Source organism: Protopterus annectens, chromosome 8.part0 (genome assembly GCF_019279795.1).
Source record: "Protopterus annectens isolate FY-2018-M chromosome 8.part0, PAN1.0, whole genome shotgun sequence".
Taxonomy (NCBI): domain Eukaryota; kingdom Metazoa; phylum Chordata; order Ceratodontiformes; family Protopteridae; genus Protopterus; species Protopterus annectens.
In genome coordinates this window covers 1,036,493,665-1,036,518,705 of record NC_056741.1, presented here as the reverse complement: position 1 = coordinate 1,036,518,705, position 25,041 = coordinate 1,036,493,665, and the positions used below count along the sequence as shown (strand labels likewise).

The 25,041-nt window shown below is 39.1% G+C and overlaps 1 protein-coding gene across 1 annotated transcript in view; it reads right to left on the bottom strand.

Annotated features, from left to right (window-relative positions):
- Window positions 1-25,041, bottom strand: part of FAM131C (family with sequence similarity 131 member C) — a 1,671,064-nt gene that overhangs the window by 96,611 nt on the left and 1,549,412 nt on the right. The gene's annotated exons all lie outside the window — the stretch shown is intronic.

The following is a 25,041-nucleotide window of genomic DNA, read 5'->3' as shown; positions in this document are numbered from 1 at the left end:
AGAATGTGCCGTTTCCCTATGATGATGGAGACAGAGAATGTGCCCTTTCCCTATGATGACAGAGACAGAGCATGTGCCCTTTCCCTGTGATGACGGAGACAGAGCATGTGTCCTTTCCCTATGATGATGGAGACAGAGCATGTGCCCTTTCCCTATGATGATGGAGACAGAGCATGTGCCCTTTCCCTACGATGACAGAAACAGAGCATGTGCCCTTTCCCTATGATGATGGAGACAGAGCATGTGCCCTTTCCCTATGATGATGGAGACAGAGCATGTGCCCATTTCCTATGATGATAAAGACAGAGCATGTGCCCTTTCCCTATGATGATAGAGACAAAGCATGTGCCCCTTCCCTATGATGATGGAGACAGAGCATGTGCCCTTTCCCTATGATGATGGAGACAGAGCATGTACCCTTTCCCTATGATGATGGAGACAGAGCATGTACCCTTTCCCTATGATGACGGAGACAGAGCATGTGCCCATTCCCTATGATGATGGAGACAGAGAATGTGCCGTTTCCCTATGATGATGGAGACAGAGAATGTGCCCTTTCCCTATGATGACAGAGACAGAGCATGTGCCCTTTCCCTGTGATGACGGAGACAGAGCATGTGTCCTTTCCCTATGATGATGGAGACAGAGCATGTGCCCTTTCCCTATGATGATGGAGACAGAGCATGTGCCCTTTCCCTACGATGACGGAAACAGAGCATGTGCCCTTTCCCTATAATGATGGAGACAGAGCATGTGCCCTTTCCCTATGATGACGGAGACAGAGCATGTGCCCGTTTCCTATGATGATAGAGACAGAGCATGTGCCCTTTCCCTATGATGATGGAGACAAAGCATGTGCCCCTTCCCTATGATGATGGAGACAGAGCATGTGCCCTTTCCCTATGATGATGGAGACAGAGCATGTACCCTTTCCCTGTGATGCAGTTGTAGCAGTATGAGCAGCACATGCTATGATGAGACAAGGAATGACAATTTCATCTTTTGTGTACATTTAACCATGTGACTCATAACTACTGAGAGCAGAGGACTAAAACGTCTGCTTTCTCCCTCCGAACCACTCCACTGACACAAGCTCCAGTGATCTCGGTCTTTAAATCATCAAGTGTGACAGTAACAGATTTAATACACATTTGCTTTCCAGTATGCACTTTTCCAGCATGGAATTCAGCAAAGTGTTCCTCAGGGGTATATATGCTTCAGGCTAAAGTGACTGAGCACTGAAAAAGTGGAATCCTTTGCTCTACTGGCCAGAGAGGATTAACCCTCATTATAGATACATTGTAGAGTTGCAGCTGATATAAGTTACACTGATGATGGGGAGACAGCAAGATGAAGCACTAGTGATGAATTATACATCACTACTTATGGCAACGCTGTGTCAGATTACTGCAGGCAATGCATCCAATACCCACCCACCCAGAGCTGTCAGTTGTGAAGCTGGTGGCAAAACATGTTCTAGGGTTGTCTGTCAGACAGATGAGGTCAAACTACAGTTTAGTGAGGAAATGTAATAGAATCACATCTGGTCAGATTTGCAGTTTTGTGATTTGCACATATGTTGCTGTTAGCCAACTTAAGGGGAGATGTTCAGTGCTGTTGTAAGGAATATTGGATGACAGTACGCCTGATTTAATGCTACAAAACAAAACAATGTGTGGGATCTGCACTTGAGCTCATCAACTCTGCTGTTTAATGGATGGATTTGGTTTGCTAGACTAGAGTTCATTTCATGTTAGGTAGCTGAATGATACAAGCCTCATATTTTCTATGAGGAAGTAAAGTTTTGATGAAAATGCCACTAGAAATGAAGTATTGCATGAGATAGTCATTTGAGTTACTTTATTAATTTAGCAATCACAACTTCCCTTGCAACTATCATGTTTGATAACGCACCCCTGAAAGTTGATCTTATAAGTCAGGGACCAGGGGACCTATTTAAACAATGAACTATCCTTTGATCACTATGTGCCCATTATAAGGAAGATCGTTTTCCTCACACAGCTTATGTCTAAAAGTATGGTGTCCAGGCCCAGGAATGTAATCATTCAGTTGTACTCAGCTCTTGAATGTAATGCCTCCTTCTGTATGTACCTGTCCAAACACTTGTCACAATTGGAGCAACCACAAGACTTTCTCACTAAAAAACCTCATGGACCTAAATTACAAAATCTATGCAGATTGCCTCAAAGTCTTATCCTTCTTCTCAGTATCATTCAGGCTACTAAGAGGTGACCTCTGTTTCGTGTAGATGGCCTTAACAAACTCTGTCCTGTCACATCTATTACATATTCACAAGCCTAGTGTTGCAATGAACACCCACTCAAGGGATCTCAGCCTCTTTTACAATATAAATATAACATGTTGGAGAGATAGGTATGTATCACAGATAATACCTCTTCTGTGTAGCCATCTTCTACTCCACATAAAGTAAAGTACTACTATTACTCCATTCAAATGTAATATGGACAAATGGATTGGAAACCACAAATTCATCCCCAGTTTATTTGCTGAGTGCCTCATGGATAGGGGCTGGGCAAAAAGTTAATGTCCCAACATATCCTTGTTCTGCTCACCTCCAGCATTAATCTTCCTGCATGTCAGCAAAATCACAGAAATGGATCCCAGTAGTAAAATAAAGTAAAATAAAATGAAACTATGTCACAAGCAATCTGAGCCAGCCATACTCTGCTTACATATTTAGGCATGGAATATGTTCAAAAATCTACAATTTAACCTTTGCAACAGAAATAGTTTTAGTCTTTGGTCAGTAGAAATGTTACCCATCAAAAATAATTAAATATACGATGGTGACCTGGTACTAAGTATACGTTTTTATTAGAGAACTAATTCATCCTGCCATTTTATATTCCATGATAGTAAAGAACATTGCTCACTGGAAACCATATTACCCCTAACCCTTGAGTGGTTAGGTGGGAGACAGAGGCATAAGTTCATAGGTAGTCACTAGGCATGCAGTCCAGGAGACCATCAAGGAGCCAAATCCAACTTCTGTAAACCATTGTTTGGTTAAGGGACTTGCTCGGGCTCACACAGAAGGCAAATGAAAGCTGAGTGAAACAAATCCAGTACCTGTGAGCAGCTAGTTAATAAATCAGTTTTAATCATCTACGCTGTCATACTAATGAGCATATTATATCTCTTGATTGCCTTTATGATATCCTTTTGTCTTTCACTAGTTAGTTCCATGTGGTAAAAATAATTGCAGTCATGGCCAGTGAGTACATCAGCTGTATTTGCAACAGCACCACATATATCCAGAGCTGTGTTTATTTCTGTGATAACACTAATGTGATATTTTAAAAGAGGATTTATTAAGTCATCAGTCTACAATGGGAAATGGCCAGGATCTTTGGAACTATACATCAATTTCTATAATGTAGACAATTCAAAGCAATGCATGCTTTTGGACTGTATACATTTTCAGTATGATGAAAAATAAATAAATAAAACAAATAAATAAATGAATGGATAAAATGAAATAAAATAAAAAAATAAATCCGTGCGCCATCCAGGCATTCTGGAGAAAAAATAAAGAATTAATCAAAATATATATTAATAAACGATGATTATGTCATTTATTAAATTTAAACCTAGAATATTTCATTCATAAAATAATTTATTTTTATGAAGGAAAAGGCAATGGTGTATATGCACTGAGACTAGGGAACATGCCTTCTGCAAACGTTCTAAGGCAGCTGTTGAAATGCCAAGGTGTGTTATGTGGCTCAGACAAGATTATCAATTAACTAGCAGCACTCCCTTGGCCAAGGATGCAGCTAATGATGAAATCTGCCAATGAAAACAAAGCCTCAGTGGTGAGAGAGAGTGAGAGAATGATTTCTGCAATTGCTGCCTAGAATGGCAAGAAAACATGTAGTGAAAAAGTAACATTTGCATCCTAAGACTGTGTACATGCACAACACTGCAATGCTACAAGAATGACTGGAAGCCACAGTAAGTGGAACTCAGCAATGTTTATATATGTTTTTTGTTTAAATGGAGGGGAACATAGATAAGGACACAGGGAAGGTAAGAGTGGAAGTGGGGAAGGGGATGAAGGGTATATAGGGGTAGGTAGATAGTGAACATTGGGGCAAGGAAGGAGAGAGAACTATGCTAGATGTGTGAAAGCAGGGGCATGCATGCAAACAAACATAAAACATAGGCAAAGACCAATGGGGAGACATGTGACACATAAGGAAGGAGATTAGCAGGATGGGGAATAGAATGAGTTTGTCTTCCAGATGTCAACCACCACTGTGACCACCCTCTCTACTAGGTCCTGTCTGCCATGATGGTGGTGATGGTAGAGCCAGACAATGGTGCTACTCATGCACCTACATGAGCACCCTGTCCAGGAAGCCAATGTGGGCATCTAGTCACTGGTCCTAAAACACCACCTACTACCTCCATAAACTCCCACTGAATGACAAATTGTGAACCCCTGCCAATGCCAGTGGTGGGATCAATAGTACTCCTATCTACTGAGTGACTACAATCAGACACCAGTAAAGCCACCAGGCTGCATTCCTCCACACCATATGGGGAGGCAGGCCTAGAGCCAGGTGGAGTGCTGGTGGGGGTTGGGCAGGACTAATAGTGGGATGGAAATTTGTACTTCACCTATGGCACAGCCATGGAGAAGGCTGCAAAAATGGTAACATACATGGATAGGCATAAAACAACAAGCATCAAACAAGACAGCAAAAAAGAAGAACAGTGACACAGAAAAGGAGAGAGAGAGAGAGAACAAAAAAATTATATTAGTGTTAGTTTTGTTTCAGATGACTACTCTGATTAACAGTGAATTTTTTACTACACAGGGATTATATAAGTCCTAAGAAGGTTTTGCTTATTTACATAATCACACATGGCAATTGTAGAACATGCAGGTAGGTGTACAGTGTCACTGTTTCCATTGTCAGCAGTGTGTGGGACATTGTGGACAGAATGGTCACACCTATGCAACCTGATATCCCTGTGAGGGCACTGTGCTGTACCATAGGCATATAAGCAATTGTGTCCAACAGTCAAGAATATCATCACTTGCTTTGCAAAGACCATGAGGTTATTTGCTATGCAGTAGTACATAACATGGCTGCAGCAAAAAAGGTAGGGGCATTTCAGGCACAGGGATGATCGAGAGAGACATACAGTGGAGTGATGCATGGGTAATATGCCATCAAGGATCCAGCCCATCGTTCAACAAAGACCCCAACCCAGTGTATCCCATATGACTCCCATCCCACACTGTGAACCTCCAGCCTCCAAGGATACATATATTACAACCCACTCCATGGAATCCAACTCCACCACTCCTTGGACTCCCAGTACAGCATCTTCCCTCCACGTGCCACAAATACTCTATCCCCCCAAGGTAACACAAACTCAAGCAGATGGGACCTCAGTTTAATATCTCATTTGAAGGATGATGCACTCAGGAATGCAGCATCCTCCCCCATGCTGTACTGCAGTTGATATTTGGGAGTTTTGTTTAAAGTCAGTCTATGTTGGACTATATAGCAAGTCATTAAATGAGTGATATAACTCTTTCTTAAACAATGAAAAGGTAGCATCATTTCTAACATAAAGAGATAATGTGTTCTACAGCCTTCCTGCTCTAAAGTAAAAAAAAAGCAAAACATAATAGTTGATTTATATAATGATAAGGAAACTACCAGATTATTATTCCTTGTACTTAACATATGTAAAGTACATGAAATTCCCAAGATTGCTGAAAAACATCATCATTTCAACACCTGGAAATTAATATATCACCTCTCATCAATCTATACCCAGTGGAATATAGGGTAAGGTTATTTAATCTATTCTTGTATGCCAAGTACCTAAGAGATCTAATTTGCATTGTAAAACATCTCTGTACCCTGTCTAACCTTTTTAGTTGTGTAATATTATAAACACAGAAAGACCCATAGTATTATAACAAGGGCCTAAAAATTGGAAGCAAAACAATGTTTCATTTGTAAGAAATACAATATAAGCACATTGTTAAGTGTACTTTAAGATCTTATTATTTCTTTCAAGTGCTTTTCAGATGATAATCTGCTGTCTACCCAAGTCTGTTGTGCAGCCTGCCAGCGTTCAGATGTTATTATTCAGAGCATAACTATAGCTGAGGTTATTTACAATGAAATATAAAATCATACATTTTAGTATTAAACTGCATGTCACAAGTTTTCAGGCCATTCCATTATGAATTTAAGAATTTTTGAACTTCATTCTGATAAAGAATTATACTGACAACTACCGATTTTTGTACTGTCTGTGGATTTACTCCATAATGAATTTTCTAAAACAGGCATTATAGACATAAAAAGTCAAGTCAATAAAGGACCCATACCAGACCCCTGTGGGACCCAGTCATCTGTTTTAATGGAAGAATAATTATTCTGTAACCTAACATACCTAATAAGTCCTATTTTGAAAACAGCAAACACATTTAACAATATAAAAATTCATATTTGCTTATTTAAAGTACTGATAATGTCTTTATGTAATATAATATCAAAGGCCCATACAATATCCAAATACATCTATGTGTGTGTGTGTAGGGGGGGGGACTACATCCATGGCTTAGATTATATTGAAATAAAGACTGATCAAGTTTGTCAAATAAGAATGACCTTAAACAAAACTATACTGATACATTTTCATAAGTGATTTCTCTGCTATCGATCCCAGGTAGCCTTTTTAACATTTGTATGTTTCTGAACGGTTGGGATCAAGCAGTGTACTTTGTGTCTGTAAGGTAAACACCTTAACCAGGTATATCTGACGCCATTAATGAACTCATTATTCTTTCCTAACATTTCCCTAATGTGCTTGTTACGCTAATTGGTCTATAATCATTAACATTAGAACAAGACTGACCCTTGGGAAAAAGAACAATTGCCTTCCTCCATTCATTTGGAACATAGCCATCATCTAATATTTTCTGGTACGTATCAGTCATGTACAGCATTAAGGATCCAACAAAGTTTTTTTAAGAAAAAAGACATTTAGACCATCTAGCTCTGTGACACAAGACCATTTAATTGTGTAAGTGCCTTTAAAACTCTATTCATCAAAAGAGCTGGGCATTTGTCCATATTGTTTATATCAACTACTGATACCTCCTTATAATTTCAGGCAGTGTCAAAAATGTATCTGCAAAGATATTAACTTATATTCCAGCATCACTTGTAAAAGTGTCTTGAAAACTAATACTAATATTAGATGCCGTACCCTTCACAAAAGCACACAGGTACTTGAACAAAGCACTATAAGTGGCACTCTGACTACAAGTTGTTTATACGAGCATTTAGCCTTCATCATTCTTGATCTAAAAGATTGATATTCCCTACATTTTACCTACAGCCTTTCTTCCATAATCTCAAGCTAGTCACCTTGGCTGTCCTCTATGGTGGAAATCCTTTCTTCATAGGTATAACTGAATCCATGAGAATATATTTATCAACCATATTAGTTTTGTAGCTAGAGAAAAAATTTCACCTTTAACTGATACTCTGACCATTCATTGCTCTCTGTCAGTCCCATGTCCTAATATCACAATTAATAGCTACAGATTTTGAAATTTTAATATTTTCTTTAGGCAAGGTCATGAGATATTTTCCTGGCCACAGGAGCCTTGAATTCACATGATATACAATACTGGTCTGATAATCCTAATTCAGAATGAATAACAGCATTAATAACCTCAAGTGTAAGGCTAACACAAAGTACCCTTTACCACTGTTGCATAGTTATACATCAAGCTGTGTTCAATTATTTTATTTACCACATTTGAGCCAGAGGAACAGAAGAACCAGTCAACAGGTGGAGTGTTATGACCTGCTATTATGTAATATTTATTATTAAAACAGTTTTAAAACATTGATGACGCCTCATATTATATTTTCAAGTTTGGGGACCTAAAAAAAGGCCACATCCCATTTATACCTTCCATTTGATAACCTGACAACAATAAGGTTTATTAGTAAGTACTAGGTTAGCTGCCCTTGTGGGACCATTTTATGCCTTGCTAGTTTCCTTTTTAAAGGTGAGAATCAAAACCTGTATCTTGTGTCTACAAAGCAAAAACATTAACCACTATGCCAGCTGAAAATCGCTTATGCCAGCCCTCAGACCTGAGTCCATATGAGTTCATTATTGTTTTTAATATCAGAACCTTGTGAACAACTGCCCCTCTTGATTCCTTCTTTTAGACGGTCATATATCTTTATTTATTTTCCTGATATTGTTGCTGATTAGTTACATTAAAATATTTGATGATTCTTTGTTTTCGGAATGGGGTGATTATGTAGGAATTTTGATGTATGATTCCAGCCCCCTCAGCCAAAAGTCTATGTTGTAAATGTAACTGGCCAAATGCTGTGTAAGTCATGGTTTGCCTTGCCCACATGCCAGATCACTGATATAATGCTATGCCAATCCCTAGGCCTTGTGCACACCACACATCATCTAGAATAATATGGGAAGTCAGGTCACATCAAAGAACTGCACAATAATCCCAGGAAACAGAGATAAGATAAAAAATATATATGCTTCTGCAGACCATAGCCTGCAAGAACAAAAACCTAGTTCCCACTGTTAGCATTGCAACACCTGTCCCCACTGTATCCACTGTTGCACTGTTAGTATTGTAACACCTGTCCCCACTGTACCCACTGTTTCACTGTTAGCATTGCAACACCTGTCCCCACTGTATCCACTGTTGCACTGTTAGTATTGTAACACCTGTCCCCACTGTACCCACTGTTTCACTGTTAGCATTATAACACCTGTCCCAACTGTATCAACTGTTGCACTGTTAGCATTCTAACACCTGTCCCCACTTTATTCACTGTTACACTGTTAGCATTGTAACACTTGTCCCCACTGTGTCCACTGTTGCACTGTTAGCATTGTGACACCTGTCCCCAACTGTTAGCATTATAACACCTGTCCCAACTGTATCAACTGTTGCACTGTTAGCATTCTAACACCTGTCCCCACTTTATTCACTGTTACACTGTTAGCATTGTAACACTTGTCCCCACTGTGCCCACTGTTGCACTGTTAGCATTGTGACACCTGTCCCCACTATATCCACTGTTGCACTGTTAGCATTGTGACACCTGTCCCCACTGTATCCCCTTTTGCACTATTAACATTGTGACACCTGTCCACACTGTATCCCCTTTTGCACTGTTAGCATTGTGACACCTGTCCCCACTGTATCCCCTTTTGCACTGTTAGCATTGTGACATCTGTCCCCACTGTATCCGCTGTTGCACTGTTAACATTGTAACACCTGCTCTCCTACATAAAAACAAATGTTAAATAAATAAAAGGAACATCACTTTTTGTAAGTAAACCAAGTAAGTCCCCTGATATGTTATGCATGCTGCTGTGCTGTGAATGTTGCAGTACTGCTGCCCTGAGCAACATGCCGATATCTCCATGCTCTGCTGCAAGCTGACACATTTGTAATTACATGTAGTACATTGCCACCTGTTGGTTTCAATGAGTTGGGGGTCATTTGCTTTAGTTACATATATCTGACAGAGACGTATTGGATAAAGCAGCCAGACATCTTGTAGGAGCTGATGTTTTGATTTTCCATCATTTGGCAGTGTTTTTGATTTGAGAATGGTTTCACACTAGCTAATTGTTTGTGTTGTAGATTTGCCACATTTTCTTAGTACTTCGGATTATAAGGCACTTCGGTTCTTTTGAGAATTTTGTTCATTCATTTTCCTGTCCCTCTTCCTTTGAAGTTACCATAATTTGTAGATTTGGCCACTGGACTTACCCCAAAACTTCTAGTACTAGTCTGTCACTTGTGCTTACTTGTATTTCTTTCTTTCTTTGGACTGCATCACTTATCATGGCAGGCTGTGACTGATGTTCTGTTTCATTTTGATTTATATACTCAAATTTCTGAAAAGACAAAACTCATTCTAGTACTGCAAATGATGCATACCTGATTTGGCTTTCCTTCTTCCAGACTATTTACTGATGCTTCCTAATGTTTTTTATAACTGTTATTGTTCCTCCAGTAGTTAGTAAGTGGTCACATATTATGACTGCCATATTCACTTATGTCATTTAATTTATTATATTTAATTATTGGAATCTATTTGTTCTGCTTTAGGGATATCTGGTGTGTGTGTGTGTGTGTGTGTGTGTGTGTGTGTGTGTGTGTGTGTGTGTGTGTGTGTGTGTGTGTGTGTGTGTGTGTGTGTGTGTGTGTGTGTGTGTGTATGCTCCTTCACAAATGACTCCTCTTAATCCCAAATCAGTGTTCCTGACTAAATTTTCCTCAATCTTTTTTTATTTAACATAACAGGACAGCCATGACCTTCTTCTGTTGTTCCACCCATGTGTGTTTACACAAGTACCTGCTATGGATTTTGCATAGTTAGGGAAAATTTGCTATTGCAAAGTTGTTGAGGCATGTTGAATGATGGTTGCTGTTCACTAATTTATGTACCAGTCGGATGGCATTAGTCACTCAGCACCACCCTGGAGAAAAATCTTTTACTGGAAGGGGTTCACCTTGTCTCTACCAGACACCCAGGTTTCCTAGATGTCATCAGAACATGATAGCTGGGACTTGTGCACCAGTGGTTCCTTGCAGGACTTTTTATATGACTGTACGGTCAATAAACACCAAACTTGGGCTCATCTTCAATTTGTTGTATAATGCTGATTTTGCATTAACATTGAAAAACTGGCTATAGCAGATCTTTGGTTCTTGTTTTGCAGTGGCTATGCCCCACAGAGAGTGTTGGTTATTCATTTGCACAGGTAGAATGATATCAGTACTGGGGATAGGACTTTATCATTCAGACTTATCCTTAGTCAAGTTGCTTACATAATACAGAAAATTATTTGGGTGCATAATAGCTGCGGGTTCCTTCTCATATACTTTCCAGCTAGTACCATGAAAATCTTCCTACAAGAGTTCATAAGCTTCCTACTTGATTCTGTGTCAGATCTACTAAATTGGTAGTTCTGGGTGATTTCAACATTTCAGTCAGTGATGAGATTGTTGGTGTTATGAATTTAGTAATAGAAAATGTGTTTCGATGTGTCAGGGTATTACCTCCATCAACCATTGCAAAGCCCACTTCATCAACCATATCAAATACCTCAGGAAATCAAGTTTGATAGGAATGGAATACAATCTTTGATTTTTTTTGTGACATGTAGTCATTAAATACCCTAACCAAGGCAGTTTCTGGGCTATGGAATCTCCAAATAAAAGACTGATATGTGTCTAGAAGATTATAATTTCTTTGTTGTACCTAGATGACCTTCTCAATAATCTAATCAATAAAGGGAAGGTTAGACAAGGAGCAGAAGTGCTCCAGATCATATGTAGGATTTTTTTAGATGGGGGTCATCAAGACATCCTTTAATGAAGATGTAAAGTGCTTGTCATATGCTATCCATTGTACATCACCATTGTATGGTTCCTGTATTTGTACTGTATTCATGTCAAATATTACTTGTCTCTGTAGATTATATGCTACACTGACTGTACCATATGGTATTACAGAGATGTAAATGAATGTGAAAATTTGTAACTGTCTATTAGGCCCGGGTCTTGGCTGAAAATGGTCTCTGACCAGATCACTGATCCAGTCAACAACCTTAATAAATAAATACATGTAAAGACATTAATCTGAAGTAAATGAATGACAATATGAAAAATAACTGGATCAAAATTTCTTAAAATAGAAACTAACCAGTTTGATAAAAGTAGTCTGGTATGCAAATTGTAGAATGCAAGCAGAGAATCAAGCTGATAGCTCAGTACTGCTGATATAGTCAAGCATAGCTTAATTTAAGTCAGTTAATTAAAATTAATTAAAGGGTAACCTTAGTTGCAAAAAATCAGGACACTCTATTGCATACACAGAATAGTGTTATATTGCCATCGTATTTTGATTTACCTGTGTAGCTCACAGACAACTGAAATGAACATATTGTTTATACTTTAATATAGTCTATGTTTTAGGATCATCGAGTAACTAAATGCAGCTGACTGATAACATTAATATTTTGACTGCTGTGAGATGTTATTTACTGTCCTTGAGTGGTTTACATCCTATCTCTGCAGACAAGCCTCAGGGAGTACTCCTGGATTAATTGTCCATCATGTCATGTAGCATTTTATTAGGTTCTAATTTGGGCCCTTTTCTGTTATCTGAATGTTTGTCTACTTGGTTGACTATAAATGTTTTTAATATCACTGTTATGATAAAGTTATAGAACATTTCCCTATCTTCCCCTCACATCTGATAGGTTCCTCTTGATTTCTAACATGACTGTTTTGCTGCCATCTTCAATGGTCTGATGAGCTATTATTTCCACAATGCAGGACCTGGCGAAACCAAAAGGGCATCCAACAAGCAACACCAAGTATAAAAACTTTTAATGTGATATTTTGAAGCGCTTTTCATCTGGAAAGTATGCAGACTTCCTCAGAAAAACCATGATGAGCTATTATCTCAAAGTCAACACAGTCAATGCTAAAGCTGTAATAATTTATGTTACGTCCTGCACGTCTAATGTTCTAACCTTAACCCCATGTCTGTTTACGGGGGTAATCGCTCAGAGTTTAATATTAAAGTACTTGACCTTTATGTGATTCTTGATGACTCATTAACAGTACAGAGTGTTTCAGGTGGTGGTAAATTGTTCAAGTGGTAAAAACTTGAAAAATATAACCCAAATGAAACACCTTCTTCAACTACTGGATTTTAAAAAGAGTGGTACTTGCTCTGGCCTCATCTAGAAACTGCAAGGCAAGTATCAACATTTTTAAACTGTCATGCTGCTGTCTGAAGGATATCATCTTAATCAAGCAGCTTCTTGCCGCAAAGGACCTTAAAACCATGCTACATGTTCTGGCTTCATCTCAGCTTGATTACAGCAGGGCTCGTTACACAGGGCTGCCTAATGCAGAGCAAGCATGATCACAGTAGGTACAGAATTCTGCAGGGACCTTGCTCTCTGGAGTGGCTTTTTACTGTCACATGACACCTCTGTTGTCGGATGTGCACTGTTTGTCTATTACAGCACATGCATCATTTGAGGTTCTCATGCTATGGTTCTTGGCCATATATGGGCTGTGTCTTTCCTCAGTGCAAAAGCTGCTACTGCATTACCCATTGGCTCTTAACCTCTGTTCACCACAATTAGGACTGCTAGTAGCTTCTGGCATGTGTATGTGATGTCCTCTGGTGACCAAATTCACACCAACAAATAATCTAGACTTGCTGGAGCAACAGGTTCTTAACTCTAGGTATTCCCAGCCTGTGGAATAAGTCCCCACTACAGGTCAAGCAAAGTATTACTTTGTCTGCCTTTATGGCTAGTCATGATTAGTAGATGTGTAGATATAAATTTACAGCAAGATTATCATGCATGGCCTTGCATTGTTTGGGAGGTTGGCACTATTAAATACTCAAAATTGGTGCCAAGAACATTTAAGTGTGCCTTCTCAAAGATGTACATGGCTAGGCCTCTTATATTTTCTTTGATTGCTTACCTAATATTGTTTGTATACTCCCAGGCAGAGGTCTCTTTCTGTATGCACCCATAATCTGTGGAATTTGTTGCCATCATAGCTTCAGGACTCCTGCTTTCTGGTGGGTTTTAGGGGGTTATTTAAGACTTTTTTATGAAAGCTTATAAGGGTACTTGTGAATATTCCATTTAATTTGCTTTCTATCCAGTTTTTATTATATCAGTTTCATCACGTGCCATAATATTAATATCATTCAACTATTTATTATATTAATATTTGAAAGATACCTTGTAATTAGGGTATTTTGTAAATAACTGATTTACTGGAATTATAGAATAAACAGCAGTCCACACTCACCATCATCATTATCATTTATGAAAATGGACACATACTGTTCATTAAAAACTTCAGTAGTTTAGCCAATAAATGTGCTTCACCTGTCTAGCTACTGTCTTAGATCAGTATACTCCATCAGTTAAGCTTAATGGACTACGTGAGCATATAGTTCATAGGTTCATAGGTTCGTAGATGGTTACTGGACTAGTGACACAAACATCTTTATAAGCCTAGCTGTGTGTACCCAATATAATACTAGATAAACCCAATATAAAGTATCCTTTCAAAACTCTGGATCTTAGTTAGCAATGACTACCCATTGGTGAAATTCCCGGCAGGAATTTACAGTTTCACATCCGGTCATCTAGGCTATGCTTAAACAGGGTCACAGAGGAGCTCTGTTTGATGTGAATTGGTAGTCTATTCCAGAGGTGTGGCCACCTCTGAGAGACATATCTGTCTCTCCAGCAAGTCCAATTTATGTCGTAGGTCAGGTTAAAGTCTTAGAGCAGGTGCCCCTTTTCCCATTTGACTTCTGGATGTGCAGCATTTCCATTAGGTTTTGATCTGAGATTGCTCTGTAGGCCAGGCACAAGTCTCCTCTAAGCAGTCTGTACACTACTGAGTACTGTGACAGTGACTTTAGTCTGTCAATGTATGACATGTGCTGGAGACCCTGGATTTTTTTTAGCTAGAAATCTCTGAAGTGTCCCAAGATGCTGCAAGTACCTGGTAAGGTACATACCAAAGTGAGCATTGTACTCAATTACTGGCCTGATGAGGGTCAAGCACAGGGGAGTTAAGATGTCTTTCACTCTTGAGGCAATGCCTTTTCTAATGAGGTGTGCAATGTAAAATGCTTTCCTTACCACAATAGACACATGGTCATCAAAGTTTAAGCTACAGTCAACTTGGATTTCCAAGTCTCCCACTACTGAGTTGTTACTTAGGGTATTATTATTTATATGACAGTCTGCAGGGATATTATTTTTACTGAAGGGGATGATAGTTCATTTATTAGCACTGAGTTTGAGTCCATGGCTTTGGCACCAATTTTTGTTTTATTTAGGTCCCTCTGGAAGTATAATGACATAGGATCCTAGGATCATAGGAGGTTACTAGGCTAATGGCCCTGGGGCCCTTACAAGCCTAACCAAGAGTTTATCCCCAAAAAAGAAAGCTCAATCAGCACCTGTCACCCCTGTCAATTAGGGACACACATCATTGTAGATTCAATGATTACACCTAATTTGCAGTCGTCAGCAAACTTAGTCAGTCACAGCCCCTCTGTTTTGACCTGAACTTCTGAGAAGTACATTACAAGCAATAGGGAGGCCCAGCACTGACCTCTGTGGAAGCCCACTGGTAACAGGTCTGCTGGTTGAGGTAAAGTCCCTAACTTTAACTGAGTGTGATCTGTCTGTGAGCCAGTTAGCAACCCACCTGACAACATAAGTGTTGATATTCAATTGGGATAGTTAACTAATGATGCCCAACTATGGAATTGTGTTGAAGGCCTTGGCTAAGTCAAACTCAGCTATATCCACAGATTTGTCTACATCTATGGTTTTGGTGACATTTCCAAAGAAGTCTATCAGGTTTAACAGGCATGACCTGCCTTTGACAAAACCAAACTGTGTCAGATCAAGGGTTTGGAGATCATTTATATCCTTATTTATAAGGTCCATGATGATTTGTTCCATGTCCTTACAGATAAAGCTGATTAAGCTTATGGGTCTGTAGTTCCTAGATTCTGTTGCTGGCATTTATATTACAAGATCAAAATTTATCGAATAACTAAAGATCAATCTTGTATTATAGGTTCATAGGTTCATAGGTTCATACTAGGCTATCTGCCCTAGGGCAATACTGTGCCTCTGTCTAACAGTGACACCAGTGATACATCAAGATTCCTCTTGAGAGAGTCAATGAGGACTCTCTAACCTGGACTGGGATTTTTTGTGGTATGCCACTGAGTAGAGCTGGAGTTTTTAACCCGGCAGCATATGCATCATGTTGAGCCCTTTCCTTTGATCCTCTTGGGTACATTATGAGCCTGATGAGGGATGAGTAAAGAGGCACGATGACCTCCCTGATCTAGATGTGAATCCCTTCATGATTAGGTGGGCTATATAAAATGTTTTCTAACAGGTCCCAGGACTGAGCCTTGGGACACACCACTTGTAACTGGTTTGAGTCTGACATGGCTCCAGCAATTCTAACCATGTGGTTTCTGTCCTGCCAGCCAGTTTGCAATCCATCTACAATCAACCAGGTTTAAGAGGCAGGATCTGCCCTAACAAAAAGCGAACTGGGTAGGATCCAGTGTTTGTAGGTCCCCCAATATCTTTATTATGAGGTCCGTGATGATTTCCTTTCCGGCTTGCAGACCAAAGCTAGTCAGGCTATCCTGTAGTAGGCTGAAGACTGAACAGTAGCTTTATGTGGGTTTTTAGCTTCTCTTGGAGTTCATGGGAGGCGCCCGGACACCATCTGGGTCCCATTGATGCTGTGTATTTTTAGCTTTGAGAGGCGGCTCTTACCTGAGAGCAGATGTCAGGTCAAAGGCACTCTGCTGGGATAGATATTGCCCTTTGGTGGGTTTTGTCATTTTGGACTAATTCTGAGCATATCTGGGAATTACCACCCAGGTTCCTAACATAACTAAAAAGCAGCTTTGTGATTATCCTTTTAGTGTGCAAGTTTTTCACTGTGGTTTTCCTGGGGCAGGGGTGGGTCGGGGGATGTGAATATCCAGTGAGATTAGTTTATGGTCTGATCTTACCAGGAGGGATACACTTCTGGGTCATAGAGCATAGAGTCCCATGTTGGTGATGATCAGGTCAGTACCAGGTTTCTGTTACTGCACAGATATCGATGTTCTCCATGCTAAGTTATCAAAACCTAAAAAGGTTGAACTGCTGATTCAACCCAGGGAAACACTTCCCTTGGCCACATCAACCCCCCCTTTAAATCTGAAATTAAGAGTGGGGGTTACCCACCCCCCCCAATGTGGGAGCTGTGCCCCCACACCCCCTAACTAAATATACCAACTCCGAGATCGCTCCAAATTAGAGAAAGGGGCATAATCCACATAACGGCCAAGGGAAGTGCTTCCCTGGGTTGAATCGACCGTTCAACGTTTTTAGGTTCCGATATTACAAGATCGATCTTCAGTTATTCGATTAAAGTTTTGATCTTGTAATATAGACCCCTGTTGCTGTATCCCATTTATGAAGAGGGATGATCATTGCTGTTTTCCATTTAGCAGGGACAAAAATCAGTACTCAGGCTGTGGATGAAGGGAGTACCTAATGGAGTTGCTAACTCATGTTTTAGAACATTTAAAATGCATCCTGGGTTGCCATCTGATCCCACAGATGTTGTGTTTTTGGCCTTGGAGACAGCATTAATGTCTTGCTCTTTGGATATGCAAAGTGAGAGAGATGTAGAGGGAATGCTTTGTGGAATGTTTGGAGGGACAGTGGGGTGAAATTTTACCAAATCTGTCAGCTAATAAGTTAGCTATTTTCACAGGATCATTGTGTGTGATGCCATCCACAACTAGTTCAGCACACACCTGGGTCTTACTTTTTAGATTATGGCTATAGCTGAAGAATGCCTTATGGTTATCTTTAGCTATGGTTGCTATTTTTTTTTTCAAAGTTGCCCTTAGAGGATTTTATAAGTTGCCTTATTTGCTTGTTCAAGCAGAGGAGAGTGTCCCTCCAGTGCTGGGTCCTCTTTTTCATTCTTAGACAGCAACATATTCCTCTTGTTGTATAACTTATGCTAGAACATGCTAGATGTCCACCAGGGAGGCTTGCTTTTCTTGAGGATCTTGTTTTGATACTATCAGGTATAGCAGTGTCAATACATTTGTATAAGTGATTGTACAGGGCATTTGTGTATATCTCAGTATAATTGCCAATGCCATCTGTGGGAACAGGAGCTTGAAAATTATTTATGCCATCCCTTTTTTAGCCTGATTTCATCTCAGAGTAGTTCAGGCATTACAGCTACTTCAAATGTCACTGATGTGTGATCAGATTTAACCAGTAAGGGTCCAATACTTGTGGTAGTGCATCAGTCCATCCATGTTGGTGAGGACCAGGTCGAGAATATTGGAGCCCCTTGTGGGGTTGCATACTATATTTTTCGAGGGCATTTGTGTCAACAAAGTCCAGAAAACTTTGTTCAAACATGCTGGTACTTGTATAAGTCTCCCACTCAATGCAGGGACAGTTAAAATTGCCTATGACTTGAGTGTTTGGTTGTAATCTGATTGACTCAAGTAGGTCCAAATAAGCAGCATGGGTGTCATGGTTCACTGAAGGGGACCTATAGCTAACAATGACTAGAAGGGAGTCTTATCCACAGTTAGCTGAACCTGGAGCAACTGCATGGAGTTTTCCTGTCTAACAAGTCTAGAGGTGTTGTGACAAACTGAAATGCTGCCAGCCCAGCTATCTGGAATTTTGTAAATAATCATATATCATTTGTGAATATTAATATGGTCCATAGGTTTGTCTTACAAATGTAAGAGAACTAAATGTTATGTGTATATTAAACTGCTGGTGCAGAAGTGTGTTTGTTAAACTGTATGTTATGTACTGAGCTTCAAGAATGTAACCACAGTGTACCTACTAGAAAAGAACAGACATGTATATACCTGTGCAAATGTATGTTTTAATAGTAGTAATGGGAACATACAAAGTTAACTTGAAAACCCTCAAGAAAATACGTTGAAATTGTTTACAATCATGGTATGTCAGTTTCAGCTAGGAGACAGGATGCCTATAGCTAGAGGTTTCTTGGTATTGTCTGGAAACAGAAATAATTACATATTTCAGATGTAAAAGTGTTTAACGGTCTTACGACTTCCAGTTCTAGGCAAACTTCTGAGAGAAAAGTATTTTTGACACAGAGGTGTTAAATTTTAAGTTTCTGTTAGCCTGGGAAGTAAAGGCAGAGGTGACAAAGAGTGATGTCATCCTGGTTAACCAGCAGTAATGTGTATTATTGATTTAAGAACTATCTCTCAGAGAAGGTCTGTGCATTTTGCACTTGTCTTTGGACCTAGAAACATAATCTCATCAGTGCTTCTGCCTTGCTGATAGTAAGTACTAGATTACAGTAATTTCTCTTAGAGATAGATAGGAATATAGTAAGATTAGTTTAGATGTTTTCTGTATTTGTGTGACACTGTCCTGCAATGTTGTTTTAAAATATTTCCTATGATTCTGAACTCTGTTGTCATTGTGTTGAGTTATTGAGTATTGTCTTGTGCTTTTATTATTTATTATTAAATATATTTAAACCTTTTAATTGTGGCTTGTTTTTTTTAGAGATATTTAAGCTCTTAGAGTACCTGCATATGTATTTGGTGACACTGTATAGGCCACACCAATAGCCTTGCTGTTGGTCATGCTTACCATTTGGACAATAGTAACATCACACAGTAGGACTGGTCACCCTTTGGATAGGGCCTTATAGCAGTTGATAAGTAAGAGTGGTTGGTGGCAGTGATTACTACCTTATAGTCTGGGCAAAAGGGGGCATAGCTAGTAAACCTGTGCCAGCCTTCCCCAGGAGTGTCAGTGTGTTTGTATATAAATCAAATCTCAAAGTGTGTGTGTAACCTACTTGGGCAGGGACATGAAGCACTGGTTAGTCAGAGAGAATGCTGGAGGTTTGGCTTGACCACTTGGCTGAGATCTTAACCCTTAAGTTGTGCCAGTGGGGAGTCTTATTGGGGATCTGGAGAGAGATGGAGAAACCAGCCCCAGACTGACTGTGAACTCAGTGTGCTCTTAAGGGAAATTATACTTTACTGTGTGTGTACTTGTCATCCTCCCAAATGCACATCCCTCACTGGTGCTAGTGGCGAGGATTGAGGCTCTTGATTACTGGGCTGTGCAGGGGTGTCCCACATTTATTTATCTCCGATGACGATATATACTCCTCCTCCTTTGGTTCTCACACGTTTATTTTGAGGTCTGAAAGTGTGGAAAGCATTGTAGCCTTGCAACGCCAGTGTACTTCCTGTGGCCCTGAACCAAGGTTCTGTGACTGCACAGATATCAACATCCTCCAGGGTGGGGAGTGCTTCTTGATAGTGCAGTTTCTTATTTAAACTCCTAGTATTTAGCAGCATAACCTTTAATTTATTTGTGAGTAATATTTACACATTGAAAATGTTGTTCTTGAGACCTTGCCTAAAAATGGCACTGTGGGGGATTTAAGTGCCTTAGCCAGTAACCAAAAGCCTAGAGGTGACATGTGAAGACTATCTCTGGCAAAGCAGTGTGGTCTATCAACCATGTCATCACAGGCTGACAGGGACTGGATCCCCTTAGGATGACGCCAGAAACTAAGCCAATTGTTGAAGTCAATCATTATTTTGTTTATATTGTGGTATTATCCTAGGTGAGGGTAGAATGCTGCTCAAGGCTAGGGACATACCTGCCTGGGCCACATATTAAGAGAGCTCAATATTTTCTCTCTTCATATAATCTATTCAGGTACATATCAAGCCATTCACACCATGAACTATGACACATTCATAACGGTACTTGTTGCTGAGAAACTTGAGTGCATGTGTGATCTGATGGATCCTGACACCTGATAGACAGCTGACTGTAAACTTCTCCTTGTCCATCCTGGTGAGTAGGACATCTGCCATTCTTAAAATGGAGTTACCTATGACTAAAACGTTTGGTTTAGATGTGCTTTCCCTTAGGGGCTTATATGATGAGACACTGATGCTTGTGTTTATATGTGCATTGAGTGCTGTATGTGCTGTATTAGGTGTAGCATGTTTGTGCTTGGACGGTATCTGGTATTTAGGTAGGTTTCTAGTCAGTACCTCTGTGTATGATGGTTTATGTGTTGAGTGTTTGGTTTGCATAGGAGGTGTAGTATGTGAGCTGACAACCTATTCAGTGTTACTGCTCTGTGAGCGGGAGAACAAGGATTGCAGATTCTTAGTGTAGATGCATCTCTCACAAATTGTACATGGATAATTTAGGAGTATAGGATTGTCAGTGTATATGAGGCAGTTGCTACATTGCCTCAGGATACCCATGTCAAGCTGGCTAGCAAGATAAATAGAGGGAAACTGACCATCCATAATACTAGGTTAAATCCTGTTTTCACAGTGGGGAGAGAAAATGGAGAGGTGTGGTATAACTGAGTGCTCTAAGCAGGGTCTCTAATGGGGTGGTCTATAAAGGGTCTATACTAGTGGGAGTTCTCTAAATGGTATGAGACTATTGTAGATTTGGTGGTTTTGGAACTGCTTAAGGAGCAAAAGCATGGCTGAGGTGCTCTCTGAACAGCTAAGCACAAGTTAAGGACTTCTTGGTCAGATCACAGGCAGCTACTAAGGGAAAATTTATCTACTGAAGTTTTTCTGTCTAACTGCCAATGGTTACCCCTACTGCGCAGTAGTACACGATGGTGCACGGTGGTGAGCTACGCAAAAATAGATGAATACAGCAGAGCAGTGGCTGGTTACCTAACTCTGTGGAGCTGTAATAAAACAAGCGCAAACCTGCTCAAATGCAGGGCTTATGTAGCAACAGTGAGCACACTGAATTAAACAATTTAACCAATAAAAAAGCTAAAAACCGAGCCCTGTGCCAGCAACCTTCAATCAAATGAGCCCTAACTGCACTCTCCTGCCACAAGGGTGCAGGAGGGCCCTTTCCAACAAAAGATAACCTGGTTTAGTGCTCAGTTTAATAAACAGAAACAGATTCCAGCAGATCTGAATCTAATCTATGCTACAGCAGACAAAATGTGCAACAAATCAGCAAGAACAGTTTTAAAAAATCAGCAATATAAAAACAATACAATTTAAAAGTGTAAAATACAGTATAAAATTGTACTTATGGTTAGCAGAATGCAAAAGATGGCTTGGATTGCACAGATGGACACAGCAGAGCAGTGGCTGCTCACCTCACTCTGTGTTCTATTACATCTCAAAAAATAAACTGCTAGTTGTTTAAAAGAAAACATTCAAAGGTTTGAATATAGAATGTGCAAATACAAAACAATATGTCATGCTTTTATTTTAAAAACAACCCAGCCTCTCACTGTAACACACTATGGTGAAGTGATGACATATGCCCATGTCAGATGAAATAACAACTATGACATCACTCTTCTCACATAGATACGTATACTAATGGCAGAAGGACTGTATACTGTAAGGCATAATAATGTGGCAAGACTGTTGTACTGGGGATTGTGTAAACATTATGTTATTGAAGTGACTGAAAAACACAGGAAATATGAGCCACAAAGCATCTTGGAAAATGAAGAATTCTACATCACATGGGATCATCCATCACCAACAGTTCAAAAGACAGATGGAAGAAAACCAGATATAGTGGTCCATGAAAAGAAGACAAAAGTAGCATTGATCATTGAAATTGCCACAACCAGTGACTACAGTGTCCTGCATACAGAGAGACACAAAGTCATAAAATATCAGGATTTGCATGCAGACATGAGAGCAATGTGGAAGAAAGATACCCAGACACTTCCAATAGTAGTAGGAGTCACAGGTCTTATAAAAAAGAGTACAATCTTATTTAAATATGTTACCAATACATGTAACTCTATATGAATTGCAGAAGGAGTCATTACTGGGCACACTATGGGTGCTGTGAAGAGCACTACTGGCTGACATCAAAGAGTGAAACAATACTAATTTCATGAACTTGAATTGTACTTTGACTTAGGAATGGGGTCCATTCCCATCATGGTATTAGAAACTCAAAAGATTTGGAGAAATAAAAAAAAAGAGTATTCTTGAATTAGTTACGCAATAAGCATAAAAGAAACAGCACTTAAAAGCCTAATTAAAATGTTCTTATTAGATGACTATGAGGTAGAGAAGTAAACAGTAATATATTGCTAATGTCAAACTTTTCTCTGTATAGAAACTGTTATATCGCAATAGGTTTTTCTTTCATTAGTCCTAACAAATGCTCATTATTTGCTTCTAACACAATGAGTACAATCAACATTTGGATGCATTGTATCTCTGAGTCCTTCATGTAGTTATGTAAAATTGAGAACCAGAATTAATTACATGAGCAGGAAGGGATTGGCATGGTTGGCACCACACAGTTGCTGAATTCTAAGCCTGCAGAGTATGTCCTAATATGGGTAGTGTTTCAGCTACAAAAATGTGACGTCACTGCATGATGATCAGAAAAACCTGGAAACATAAGAATAATAAAACCTGCAGCCTTCTTACTGCCAGACTATCAGCTCGACAGTAGAATAGCTCAGACATAACTGACAATTTAAGTCAAATAATGCTGAGAAAGACCACATTAAAACCTGTTAATTTAAAGCCTGCAAAAATTTCTGCAAGATAATTCATAGAAGTGGTAAAATCTTGAACAAGATAAAAATATGATATAATTTTAAATGGCAGTAATCCTAGGGCTCACAGCTCATCTGCCAGTATTTAATTTGTCACGGAGAAAAGGCCATTGATCACAAACATGTTTTATTAGTAAATGGTGAGACTGTACAAATCTGGGGACACAGTATTCACATTTTAACCTGAAGCAGTGTGATATCAAAATTAACATACATAAGTAAAAGAGGTGTAGGGCTCTTGCTACCAGCAAAAGCACTTTTAAGTTTTAAAAGGCTGGGGTTTCTTTATTGGTTACCTTTTCTCCCCAAATCATATACAGCCTGATGAGTCACAAGAGCAATAAACAGACCCCCATTTTAAACAAATACACTAAATCATGTTTTAAAAAAGTGTGGAATACTAAACCCTCTTTATAATAAGCAACATGGCTATTCATACCTTTAAAAAAACAGAGATGTACATGTGTCAACCACAAAATTACCTATTAGTTAATTTGGGTTTCCTCAAGATCAACATGAAATAAGATATTGAGTCCAGATTAAAGTAATTAATGTTTCAGTTTACTAAGCATTTATTATTTTCCAAAATTCTGCTTTCATTAAAAAGAGAAAGAGACTGAAAACAAAAGCGAAGTCCATGTCATGAACTGTGTTAGGCAATGACTGTGACAAGGCATTCCCTTTGAAAGCAGAGTGATGAGGAGGAAAAAACAAACAGGAGCCTTCAGAACAAATCACTAAAGCAGAAAAAAAGGAATAGCTGCACGCAAAATAAACCTTTCCAATGCATTTTAAAAGATTTGTAAAATTCATGAAGGGCAACATTTCACTTACTCGCTGGTCATAACCTATAAGGAGAAAAATGACTTATTGATTTATTTTATAGTACCCAATTCCCCGTTTGTTTAATGTAACCACCTGGCTACTTCTCCAAACCATCACTTCTTGCCCCAAAGACCAGGTCATCACAATTGCTCCTTTCCAATAATCCAAGACATGTCCTTATGCCAGGAAGGCCTCCTGGATTCTTGGAGATCAAAACCTTTTGACTACTCATACAGGAGAGCAGGACCTTGGTATAGAGGTTGGACATAAGACAGTTACCTGGTATCTGTTTTAGCCTATCTGCTTTGTAGACCCTTCTGGCAGCCTTGAGGTGTTATAGAATGTATTGAAGGACACTCTTCTTCAGTACCAATGAGTCAGTCAGTCATTAAAAAAAGTTTCATTATGATTAGCCATGTAAGGATAGCCACAGGCATTTTACTCATAACAGATTTAACTATATACTGTTGTCTAAAGTCCCTAGACACAATTGTGGTTAAGAAACAGGGCATCAAGGTTCTTATGATGAAAGCGAAAGGATGCATGATTCATTCAGAGCTACAATACGCAATTCATTTTGGAATGATATTATATTTTAATTACTACCTTAAATATAACCAATAACCATTATAAAGCAAGGTGAAATCATTACATACATCTGACTTTGTAAGTGAAAAAAAAAACAGAATACTTAATACTTGTCTGCCTTTCAAGATGTATTAAACAAAGAAAAAAGCAAATGGGATTAAATGCAAAAAAGAAAAAAATGAAGTTACAAAAACAAACCATTGTAATGATTTTTAACATAAGGACAAATAATATCTTCATAAAAAGAAAATATTTCCTACCAGTTTTAAAACCACAAAATGGTTATGAATATCTTTCAGAAAGGG